Below are 13052 nucleotides of genomic sequence, written 5' to 3'. Positions count from 1 at the left end.
CATTCGTAGGTTTCAATGAGATCCCCCCCCCCATTCTTCAAAATTCCAGTGAGTACAGGCCCAAAGCTACTAAATGCTCCTCATATGTTAACCCCTTCATTCCTAGAATCATCCTTGTGAACTTCCTCTGGACTCTCTCCAATTACAACACATTCTTTCTGAGATATGGGGCCCAAAACTGTTGACAATACTCCAAGTGTGGCCTGACTAGTATCTTATAAAGCCTCAGCATTATCTTCTTGCTTTTATATTCTATTCCCCTTGAAATAAATGCCAATATTGCATTTGCCTTCTTTACCACAGACACTACCTGTAAATTAACATTCTGAGAGTCTTGCACGAGTCATTTCTCCCCATTTAGATAATAGTCTGTGCTTTCGATCCTTTTACCAAAATGCATTATCATACATTTCCCAACACTGTATTCCATCTGCCACTTTTTTGCCTATTCTTCCAATTTATCTAAGTCCTGCTGCAATCGCATTGCTTCCTCAGCACCACCTATTGTCACGTGACCGGCAACAATGAATATAGAATTGAGTCAGGTTTTATAAAACCAAACAAACGTTTATTAAACTTGGCTCAAAAATAGCAAAATGTATTTAAGTGACTAACTTAACCAGAAGTTAGCTGCCGTATGGCAACTCTGGAATGGTTCTTAAAAGGGTAAATGCGAAAACAGTTATTAAAGTGGTAAATTCGAACAGAGTTTTTAGAATGGTAAATTCGAAAGTCCAAGAGATTTGTACAGTCAATTAGGAGAGACTTTCCTGAAGCAAAGAATTCCTCGAAGACGTGTCGTTACTGCTGATCCCAACTGGAACCTGACTTGTCTGCAGGATTCTCAATGATGGAAGTAAAACAGTTTAAGAGGAACTGACCTTTTCCCTGGTGAGCGAACCCTGCACGAACTTCCTTGCTCTTTTGGCAGGAGTTATCTCAGATGCAGGTCACCATTTCTTGACTGAAGAATCAATAAGGTAGATCCTTTACGAAACTGCGGAACAACACCAACTTTTCTCAATCTTCCGCTAATGCCCCATCTCCCCCTCGTGCCCCATCTGTTACTTATTTTTATACACACATTCTTTCTCTCACTCTCCTTTTTCTCCCTCTGTCCCTCTGAATATACCCCTTGCCCATCCTCTGGCTCCCCCCCTCCCCCCATCTTTCTTCCCGGACCTCCTGTCCCACGATCCTCTCGTATCCCTTTTGCCAATCACCTGTCCAGCTCTTGGCTCCATCCCTCCCCCTCCTGTCTTCTCCTATCATTTTGGATCTCCCCCTCCCCCTCCAACTTTCAAATCTATTACTCACTCTTCCTTCAGTTAGTCCTGATGAAGGGAGGGTCTCGGCCTGAAACGTCGACTGCGCCTCTTCCTATAGATGCTGCCTGGCCTTTCACCAGCAACTTTGATGTGTGTTGCTTTTCTCAATTCTTTGGGTTTTGTACTTTTATAAAGGTCTTCACTCTCCAATGCTACTTACAATAGAAAGTAGAACTCCACTTTAAAACCAAACAGCGTCATAAGACAAATACACAGCAAAACGGAGTATCTAACACAAACCTAACTGAAAACTAATTGCGTCACATCAGTAGTCTCTTTTATATACCTGTTGAGAACAGGTCATCATGTGACCTCTGCAAGACCATTAAATCATTTTCATAAGATAGTCACAATTTATCCATGAGGTATGTAACACCTCCCTCCAAAAAAAAATGTGGTCTTTTAGGAGCAAAATTTTAATGATTAGCTATTTACAAAAAAAAACAAATGTATAAAATTTACAACATACACTGTATACACAGTATTATCATACAGTATTTTGCAAACTAATATACGATAGGAGTGTTACAAGTGTTAAAATACCACTCCAAAAAAAATTTGCATTGTACATTTAATATCTAGATAGACAATCAGCAATCACATTATCCTTACCTTTAATATGAATTATCAAAATATTATACTCCTGTAACATCAAACTTTGTTGCTAAATTTGATCTATTTCCTTAACCATTTTCTTTAACCGAGCCTGGACCTACAACATAACCAAAGTGAGTCACAGTGGCATGACCAAATTCACTATTAGCTAAGTTAATAGTTAAGTTAGCTTTTGAAAGTCTTTCAAATAGTTTCTGCATCACAGTAATTTGTGCTTTCCAAGTATTATTTCCTGTAACTAAATCATCAATACAGGCATCTGTATCTTTTAACCCATGAATCACACTATTAATCATCCTCTGGAAAGTACCTGGTGCATTCTTCATCCCAAATGGAAGAACTTTATATTCATATAACCCAGATGGGTTTACAAATGCAGAAATCTCTCTACCTCTATCCGTCAATGGAACACACCAATACCCTTTTAACAAATCAATCTTTGTAAGGAACTTGGCTTGTCCAATTTTATCCAGACAATCATCTACTCTAGGGATTGGATATGCATCAGTTTTTGTCACAGCATTCACCTTCCTGTAATCTGTACAAAACCGAATACTATTGTCTGGCTTAGGCAGCGTAACACACGGTGAACTCCAATTCGAATTAGAAGGTCTAATAATACTATTCTCTAACATATACTTAATTTCTTGTTCAGCAAGTTCACATTTTTCCCTGTTCATCCAATACCAAAGTTGTTTTATGGGTTTTGCATCTCCAACATCTACATCATGTGAAGCTACGGTGGTTCTTCAAGGAACGTCTGGATATAAATCCCTATATTTAAAAATTAACTGTTTCATCTCTCTCTGCTCTAGCTGTAAATGAGCTACTTTCTCATCAATATTTTCCAGATTTGTTGAATTTGGTAACCTGGCAGAAATAATGTTGGATTTAAAATGAGTTTCAGATGAATCACCCATTAACTTTTTAGAAAGATCCGACTCATTATTGACCACAACAGTCATAGTAGCAGCCTGTTTCTCATAATACGGTTTTATCATATTTATATGACACAGCTGTGTTGGCTTTCTTTGATCTGGGGTTTTTATCACATAATCCACATCATTTACTTTAGATTTAATCTCATAAGGACCATGAAATTTAGCTTGTTATGGGTTTGTTTGCACCGGGAAAAGAACCAGCACCTTATATCCAGGCTTAAATGACCTCATTCTAGCTTCCTTATCATACCAAGTTTTCATCTTATCCTGAGCCAATTTTAAATTTTCCTTGGCTAAGCTATAAGCTTTATGTAATTTTTCTTTGAATTTTAAAACATAATCCAGCAAATTAGTGTGTACCTCTTTATTAATCCACTGTTCTTTCAACAAGGCCAAAAGTCCTCGAACTCTATGCCCAAACACAAGTTCAAAAGGACTAAAAGCTAATGATTCCTGTATTGCCTCTCATACTGCAAAAAGTAGTAAATATACGCCTTCATCCCAATCCTTTTCATTTTGCACACAATACGTCCTAATCGTAGTTCTGAGGGTAGAATGGAATCTCTCCAGGGCTCCTTGCGATTCTGGATGATATACAGATGAGGTAATCTGTTTTGCTCCCAGTTTATAAATTATCTGCTGAAACAATACAGACATTAAATTACTACCTTGATCCAATTGTATTTCCTTAGGCAACCCAAAATAAGTGAAGAATTTTATAAGAGCCTTTGTCACAGTTTTGGCTGTTATATTTCTCAAAGGTATTGCCTCTGGAAACCTATATGCTGTGCACATAATAGCAAATATTGATGTCCAGTTTCAATTTTTGGCAATGGGCCTACACAATCTATAATAATTTTGGAAAATGGCTCACCAAATGCTGGAATCAGTTGCAGTGGGGCCACTAGAGTAACTTGATTAGGTTTACCCACAACTTGACAAGTATGACACATCCTGCAAAATGTCGCCACATCTTTTCTCAAACTAGGCGAGTAAAAATGTTTAAAAACCTTGTTCATAGTTTTCTTTACACCTAGAGAGCTACCCAAAGACATACTATGAGCATAGTTAAAATCTCATTTCAATAAAATTTAGGAACTACTACCTGGTGATTAACTTCCCTTTCCTCACTTGCAGGAATTGTAGATGATCTCCACTTCCTCATTAACACTCCCTTTTCAAGATAATATCCTACTGGCACCTTCTCAATTTCACTATCTGGAAGAGCTTGTTCCTTTAATTTAACTATCTCAGGATCTCTACCCTGCTCTGCTATCATCTCCTTCCGAGATGAAGACAAATCTTCATGGTCAGACATACTACCAAAATGCTGATCAAATGATGAAGGTAAGAAAGTTTCTGACACTTCCTCAAAATTTGCATCCCGAGTTGAACAGTCATGGGCAACAATCTCATCCTGTACATCAGTCTTTTTAGCCATAGCTCAGGTTACAACACAGGAAGAAACTGTGTTCAAATCCCTCTGGTATTCCTCAGAATTAGGCTTTATTGTCAAATGCACTTCAGGAAAAACTGGTCCATCTGCTAAGTCATTCCCTAACAAAAGAGAAACATCATTCAAGGGCAAACTGGGTTGTAGTCCTACTTTAACAGGCCCTGTAACTAACCCTGACCTTAAGTTTACTCTATGCAATTGTACTGGCATAAGGGCACTCCCAACACCTCTTATATAGTTTACCTCATCACTGTCAGACTCATCACTAAACTTTAGAACACTGTCTAACATTAGTGATTGAGAAGCTCCAGTATCTCTAAGGATTGTTATTGGTACTGGATTGGATCCCTCTTGCAAGGATAAAATCCTTCGGTTATAAAATGTTCATATCCCCTCTTAACTTGGTCAGACTCTGACAAAACTTCACTGGTATTTATCGAACTCTGTGGATTTACAGGTGCTTTCGTATGCAGCACACAGGCATCTGGGACTGCTCCCTTCTCTTTCTTTTTCAATTAAAAACAGTTAGCTCTCACATGTCCAGATTTCTTACAATAATTACAAATAATACCAAAATGTCTTTTCTTCACATGTCTCCCTTCATTCTTACTTTTCTCACTAACTTCAGATTTAAATTCTCATTTACCTTGACCCTCTGTGCTATTTTTCCTTTTAAAAGTCCGACCTGGAGAAAATTTATTCTTATGAATTAAAGCATACTCATCAGCTAATTTAGCAGACTCTTGCAATATAGCAGTGTCCCTTTCATTTAATATGTCCTCACTTCAACAGGAATGCTCCTTTTAAATTCCTCCAGTAAAATCAACTCTTTTAATTTATTATACTCCCCATTCACATTTTTAGAGGAAACCCATCTCTCAAAACACACAGATTTCTCGTAGGCAAATTCCACATAATTTTTTTCCACAGATTTCTTCAAATTTCTGAATCTTTCTCTATAATCTTCCCGAACCAGTTCATACGCTTTCAATTTATGCTGTTTCACAATATCATAATCAAGTGCTTGCTCAGCATTTAAAGCTGTATAAACTTGTTGTGCCTTGCCTTTAATTACACTTTGTAACATCACTGGCCATCTCTCTTTCGGCCACTCTAAACAGAGCAATAATTTCAAAATGTTGGAAATATTTGTCCACTTCTGCTTCCTTAAATGGAGGAGCTAAAATAACCTCTCGACTAGCAACAAACTATTTCCTAGAAACAGAAGCCTGATTCTCGGATTTTAATTTCCCCATCTGTAGCTCAAACTCCCTCCTTTTATTTGCTTCTTTTTCTTCAAGTTCCCTTTGTTTATTTGCAGCTTCTAACTGACATCGTTCCAAGTCAGCTTCTATTTGTTTCTGTTTGAAGTCAGCTTTTACTCTAGGCTTTTATAACGCTACCTGTTCCAGGTGTAACTGGATTGATGCTTTACTTACAGGGAACCTATCTAACGCCGCTTCCTCAAAAACACCCAAATGTATCTAGTGTTCCGTGATTTTTCACTGAATTATGGGCTTTGTTGTAACCTTCATAATTCCTTTAAGGTCCAACTTTCTAGCAATCTTGGACACATCACCCTTATTCGCCTTCGCTAAAAACTCTGGGTTTGACGATTCCATAAAGTCGTCAATAGTCATTGCTGCCGAATACCACCCACACACCAATCAAACAAAAGAATTGGCTATTTCCCTTTTCCAAATCAGGTTGAATAATAAACAAGCACTTAAGCTCAAAATCGGCACAAATCCCAGACGAGCCCCCAAATTATGTCACGTGACCAGCAACAATGAATATAGAATTGAGTCAGGTTTTATAAAAACAAACAAAATTTATTAAACTTGGCTCAAAAATAGCAAAATGTATCTAAATGACTAACCTAACCAGAAGTTAACTGCTATACGGCAACTCTGGAACAGTTCTTAAAAGAGTAAACGCGAAAACAGTTCTTAAAGTGGTAAATTCGAACACAGTTTTTAGAATGGTAAATTCAAAAGTCCAAGAGATTTATACAGTCAATTAGGAGAGACTTTCCGGAAGTAAAGAATTCCTCGAAGATGTGTCGTTACTGCCGATCCCAGCCGGAACCTGCCTTGTCCGCAGGATTCACAATGACGGAAATAAAAGGTTTAAAAGGAACTGACCTTCCTGGTGAGCGAACACTGCATGAACTTCCTTGCTCTTTTGGCAGGAGTTATCTTAGGTGCAGGTCACTATTTCTTGACCGAAGAATCAATAAGGTAGATCCTTTACGAAACTGCCGAACAACACCAACTTTTCTCAATCCCTCGGGTCTCGTACTTTTATAAAGGTCTTCACTCTCCAATACTACTTACAATGGAAAGTAGAACTCCACTTTAAAACAAAACTGCATCTAAAGACGAATACGCAGCAAAACGGAGTATCTAACACAAAACTAACTGCGTCACATCAGGAGTCTCTTTTATATACTCGTTGAGAACAGGTCATCATGTGACCTCACTGGCGGGAAAATTACATCATGTGACCGCCGCAAGACCATTACATCATCCTCATAAGACAGTCACAATATATCCATGAAGTATGTAACACTATCCCTCCACCTATCTTTGTATTGTCTACAAACTTTGCCACACAGCCATCTGTTCCATTATCCAAATAATTGACAAACAATGTGAAAAGTAGTGGTCTCAATACTGATCCCTGAGGAATACCACTAGTCATTGGCAGCAGACCATAAAAAGCCCTTTTTTTCCCATTTGCTGCCTCCTGCCTGTCAGCCATTCCTGCATGCCAGTATCTTTCCTGTTACGCCACAGAATCTTATATTTTTAAGCAGCCTCATGTGTAGCACCTTATCAAATGCCATCTGAAAATCGAAGTAAATGACATCCACTATCTCTCTTTTGTCCACCCTGCTCTCTACTTCCTCGAAGAACTGCAGCAGATTTCTCAGGCAGTATTTCCCTTCACTGAAACCATGCTGACTTTGATTTATTTTATCATTAGTCTCCAAGTACATCGAAACCTCATCCTTAATGATGGACTCTAACACTTTCCTAACCACTGAGGCTAGGATAACTGGCCTATAATTTCCTTTCTTTTACCTTTCTCCCTTCTTTAAGACTGGAGTGAGATTTACAATCCTCCAGTTCTCTGGGACCATGCAGAATCAAGTGATTCTTGAAAGGTCATGCCCAATGCATCCGTTATCTTTTCAGCAACCTCTCTCAGGATTCTGGGATGTAGTCCATCTGGTCCAGAAGACTTATCCACCTTAAAATCTTTCAGCTTGCCAGCACTTTTTCCTTTGTAATAGCAATGGCACTCACTCCTGCTCCCTGACGCTCACAAACCTCTGGCACACTGTTAGTGTCTTCCACAGTGAAGACAGATTCAAAGTATCCATTAAGTTCATCTGCCATTTTTTAATCTCCCATTACGACCTCACCAGTATCATTTTCCAGTGGTCCAATATCACTCTCACCTCCCTTTTACTCTTTATATCACTGAAAAATCTTCCAATATCCTGCTTTATATTATTGGCTATTTTGCCCTCATATTTAATCTTTTCCCTTCTTATAGATTTTTTAGTTGTCTTTAGTTGGATTTTAAAAACTTCCCAATCATCCCAATTCCCATTCACTTTTGCTACCTTGTATGCCGTTTCCTTGGCTTTTGTGCAGTCCGTAACTTCTCTTGTCAGCCACGGTTGCCTACCCCTGCGATTTGAGAACTTCTTCTTAGACCATAAGACATAGGAGCAGAATTAGGCCATTTGGCCTATCGATTCTGCTTCACCATTTAATCATGACTGATGCTTTTTTACCCTCCTCAACCCCACTCCTTGTCCTTCTCCCCGTAAGAATGTCCAAAAAAGAACCTATCATGCTCTGCCCAACAACCTGGCCTCCACAGCTACCTGTGGTAAAAAATGCCACAAATTCACCAGCCTCTAGCTATTTGTCTGCATCTCTGTTTTAAATGGACACCCTCCTATCCTGAGGCTGTGCCCTCTTGTTCTAGACTCCCCCACCATGGGAAACCTCCCTTCCACATCTACTCTATCTAGGCCTTTCATCATTCAAAAGGTTTCCATGAGATCTCCCCTCATCCTTCTAAATTCCGGTGAGTACAGTCCCAGAGCCATCAAATGTTCCTCGATGATAACCCTTTCCTTCCTGGAATCATCCTTGTAAACTTCCTCTGAGCCCTCTCCAATGCCAGCACATCTCTTCTTAGATGAGGAGCCCAAAGCAGTTCACAATACTCAAGGTGAGGCCTCGCCAGTGCCTTATAAAGACTCAGCATCACATCCCTGCTCTTATATTCTAGAGCTCTTGAAATGAATACTAACATTGCATTTGTCTTCCTCACCACTGACTCAACCTACAAATTAACCTTTAGAATGTTCTGCACAAGGACTCCCAAATGCCTTTGTGTCTCAGGTTTTTGGATTTTCTCTCCGTTTAGAAAATTGTTTGCACATTTATTTCTACTACTAAAGTGCAATACCATGCATTTTCTAACATTGTATTTCATTTGCTACTTTCTTGCTCATTCTTCTAATCTGTATAAGTCCTTCTACAGTCTACCTGTTTCCCCAACATTACCTTATCATTATCTCCAATCTTCATATCATCTGCAAACTTGGCAACAAAGCCATATATCCCATCATCTAAATCACTGATATACAGCATAAAAAGAAGCGGTCCCATCAGCAACTCCTGCGGAACACCACTCGTCACTGGCAGCCAATCAGAAAACGATCCATTTATTCCCACTTGCTGCCTCCTACCAATCAGCCAATGCTCTAACCATGTCACTTCCCTGTAATACCATGGGCTCTTAATTTGGCAAACAGCTTCATGTGTGACACCTTGTCAAAGGCCTTCTTAAAGTCCAAATATGCAACTACCATTACATCTCCCTTGTCTATATTTCATGTAATCTCCGCAAAGGATTCCAATAGATTTGTCAGGCAAGATTTTCCCTTAAGGAATCGATGCTGACTTTGCCCTATCTTGTCCTGTATCACCAAGTACTCCATAATCATATCCTTAGCAATTGACTCCAAAACCTTCCCAACCACTGAGGTCAGGCTAATTGGTCTATAATTTCCTTTCTGCTGTCTTCCTCCTTTCTTAAAGAGTGGAGTGTGTTACATACTCAAGAAGATCTATTTTTTTTGTGAGAATGATATAATGGTCTTTTGGAGGTCACCTGATGTGATTTTCCTGCCAATGTGAGGTCACGTGATGACATGTGCCCCGTGACTATATAAGGGTTCACCCAGGTGACGCAGTTAGTTTTTGAGTTTGTAGATTTCCAGGTAGAACGTGTTGTGCCTGCGTTTCTGTTGCGTGTTTGTTTTTGTGACGCAGTTTCATTTTTAAAACGGAAGGTGTGTTCTCTTACAAGATATTGTATTATTGGACTGGAAATTTGTGGCTGGAAGTACCAATTTACTCAATTCTGACATTTGAAGGGAGAGTGAAGAATTCATCAAAGGATCGAGAGAAGTCGGCATCGTTTGGCAGTTTAATAAAGAATCGACCTTATTGAGTTTTCGTTGGAGAGAACCTGCATAGAGATAACTCTTGCAAAAGGGCAATGAGTTCATGCAAAAAGGTGCTCTCTCTCTAAAAGGAATTTAAGGTCAGTCTATTTAAACTGTTTATTTTCGGCATCGCGAATCCTGTGGACAGAACCGGCAGTAAAGGTGCATCTGTGAAGAAATCCTTCTCCAGAGAAGTCTCTCCCAATTGAATGTGTAAAACTGTTGGATTTTCGAAGTTATCGCTTTAAGAACTGTTTTCGCATTTAACGCTTTAAGAACCAGAGCCGAGTGGAGTTAGTGAATGGCTGCGTACCTGTTTAACCCCCGGTTAAAGTTTTCCTTTGGTTTTTTTTCCCTTATTGTTTATACGTGTTTAATAAATAATTGGTTGTTTTTATATAACCTGTCTCGATTAATATTCATTGTTGCCCGTTATGTAACAAGTGACATTTGCAATTTTCCGGTTCTGGCATCATGCCAGAGTCCAATAGTTTTTGAAAGATCATAATTAAGGTCCCCACAATCTCTACTGCTACCTCTTTCAGAACCCTAGGGTGCAGTTCATCTGGTCTGGGTGATTTATGTACACTTAGGTCTTTCAGCTTTTTGAGCAAATTCCCCCTTGCAATAGTAACTGCACTCACTTCTCTTCCCTCACACTTTCAACATCTGGCACACTGCTGGTGCCTTCCACAGTGAAGACTGAAGCAAAGTCCTCATTTAGTTCATGTGCTAACTCCTTGTCCGCCATTATTATTTCTCTGGCCTCATTTTCTGGCAGTCCAGAGGAATGGTTTCATTTCGCTGTGTAGGGATGGCTGTCAAGTAAACTTGGACTTGTGAAGGGCCAGACTGGTTCAAGCAGACCTGAATGTGACAATAACTCAGATAACTGTGTGTTTCAACAGTGGTGTGGAGGAGAACTTCGCTGAACACACAACATGTAGAAGCTTGAAGCCAATAGGCTGCAGCAGCGAAAGGCCATGACCGTATACTCCCTGGTGACTTTATTCGGTACAGGAGGTACATAATAATGTGGCCACTGGTGTTTGCATTGATGCTCCAATGTACAGGTGACAAGTAAATCTTTAATTGTCGAGCACCTATCTTCCCCACATTGCCCTCAGCTGCCCATAGGCTTTGCTACTCATTTACATCTTTTGGGAACTGGAAGGAAAACAGAGCATCCGAAGGAAGTCCATGTGGAAACTCCACACAGGCAATGCCGGAGGTCAGAATTGAACCGGGGTCCCTCTAACTGTGAGGCTGCAACTCTGCCAGCTGCACCAACTGGGAATAATGGCCAGAAAAACAAGGAATATGATACACTTTGATAGGTTGGTTATGGCGAGAATCTACTCCTAGACCCACTGCAATTTGCCCATTGCCACAATAGGTCTGTGGCAGATGAGATCTCACTAGCTCTCCACACGGCCGTGGGTCACCTGGACAACACAAATACCTATGTCAGGATGTTGTTTATTGGCTGCATCTCAGTGCTTAGCACCAACATTCCTACAGTTCTGATTGAGAAGCTCCAGAACCTGGGCCTCTGTACCTCCCTCTGCCACTGGATCCTCGATTTCCTAACCGGAAGACCACATTCTGTGTGGATTGGAAATAACATCTCTACCTCACTGACGATCAGCACTGGTGCACCTCAGGAATGTGTGCTTACCTCACTACTCTACTCTCTCTACACGCATGACTGCTGTAGCTTGGCACAGCTGTAATGCCGTCTATAAATTTGCTGAATCTCAGATGGTGACGAGAGGGTGAACAGGAGCTGTGTGGTGCCACGATAACAACATTGCACCCAATGTCAGTACCGGCAAAGAACTGAATGTGGACTTCAGAAAGGGTAAGAAAAGGGAACACACGCAACCCCTTATAGAGGGATCGGAAGTGGAGAGTGAACAGTTTCAAGTTCCTGGGTGTCCATATCTCTGAGGATCTAACCTGGACCCAACTTATCGATGCAGCTATAAAGAAGACATGACAACGGCTGTACTTCATCAGGAGTTTGAGGAGATTTGGTATGTCACCAAAAACACTTGAAAATTTCTACATACATACCATGGAGAGCATTATAACTGGCTCATCGCCACCTGGTATGGGGGGGGGGAGGTTGCTATTGCACAGGATTGAAATAAGCTGCAGGGTTGTAAAATTAATCAGCTCCATCATAGCCACTAGCCTCCGTAGTATCCAGGTCATTTTCAAGGAGCGGTGCCTCAGAAAGTTGACATTCATCAAGTACTTCTCTGACCCAGGACATACTCTTTTCTCATTGTTTCTATGAAGAAGGAGATACAGAAGCCAAAAGGCACACACTCAATGATTCAGTAACAGCTTCTTCCCCTCTGCCATCCGATTTCTGAATAGACATTGAACCCATAAACATTATCTCACTACTTTTATAATATTTCCTATTTTTTGTACTACTTATTTAATTTAACTACATAATATATAGTTATTGTAATTCACAGTTTTCTTTTTATTATGTATTGCTTTGTACTGCTGCTGCTAAGTTAACAAATTTCACAACATATGCTGGTGATAATAAACTTGATTCTGAATATCTCTATGCTTCTATCCTTCAGTGTCATGTATAGAGTCATAGAAGACTACAGCACAGAAATAGGCCCTTCAGCCTATCTAGTCCATACTGAACCTTTAATCTACCTATTCCCATTGACCTGCAGCTGGGCCATAGCCCTCCATACCCCTCCCATTCATGTACCTATGGAAATTTCTCTTAAATGTTGAAAACAAACCTGCATTCATCACTTCCACTGCCAGCTCATTCCACACTTGCACCACCATCTGAGCGAAGACATTCCATAAGACCATAGGACCATAAGATATAGGAGCAGAATTAGGCCATTTGGCCAACTGAGTTTGTTCTGCCATTTCATCATGGCTAATCTATTCATTTTCCCCTTCATGTTTCCTTTGAACATTTCATCTTTCACCCTTAACCTATAACCTCTAGTTCTAGTCTGACACAATTTAGGGGAAAAAGCCTGCTTATATTTACCCTATCTATACCCCTCATAATTTAGTAAACCTCTATCAAATCACCCCTCATTCTCTTACGCTCCAGGGAATAAAGTCCAAATCTCTTCAGCCATTCCTTATAATTGAGATCCTCAAGCCCTGGCAACATCCTT

The sequence above is a fragment of the Mobula hypostoma genome, chromosome 10, assembly GCF_963921235.1.
Source record: "Mobula hypostoma chromosome 10, sMobHyp1.1, whole genome shotgun sequence".
Classification (NCBI taxonomy): domain Eukaryota; kingdom Metazoa; phylum Chordata; class Chondrichthyes; order Myliobatiformes; family Myliobatidae; genus Mobula; species Mobula hypostoma.
This window is presented reverse-complemented; position numbering follows the sequence as displayed.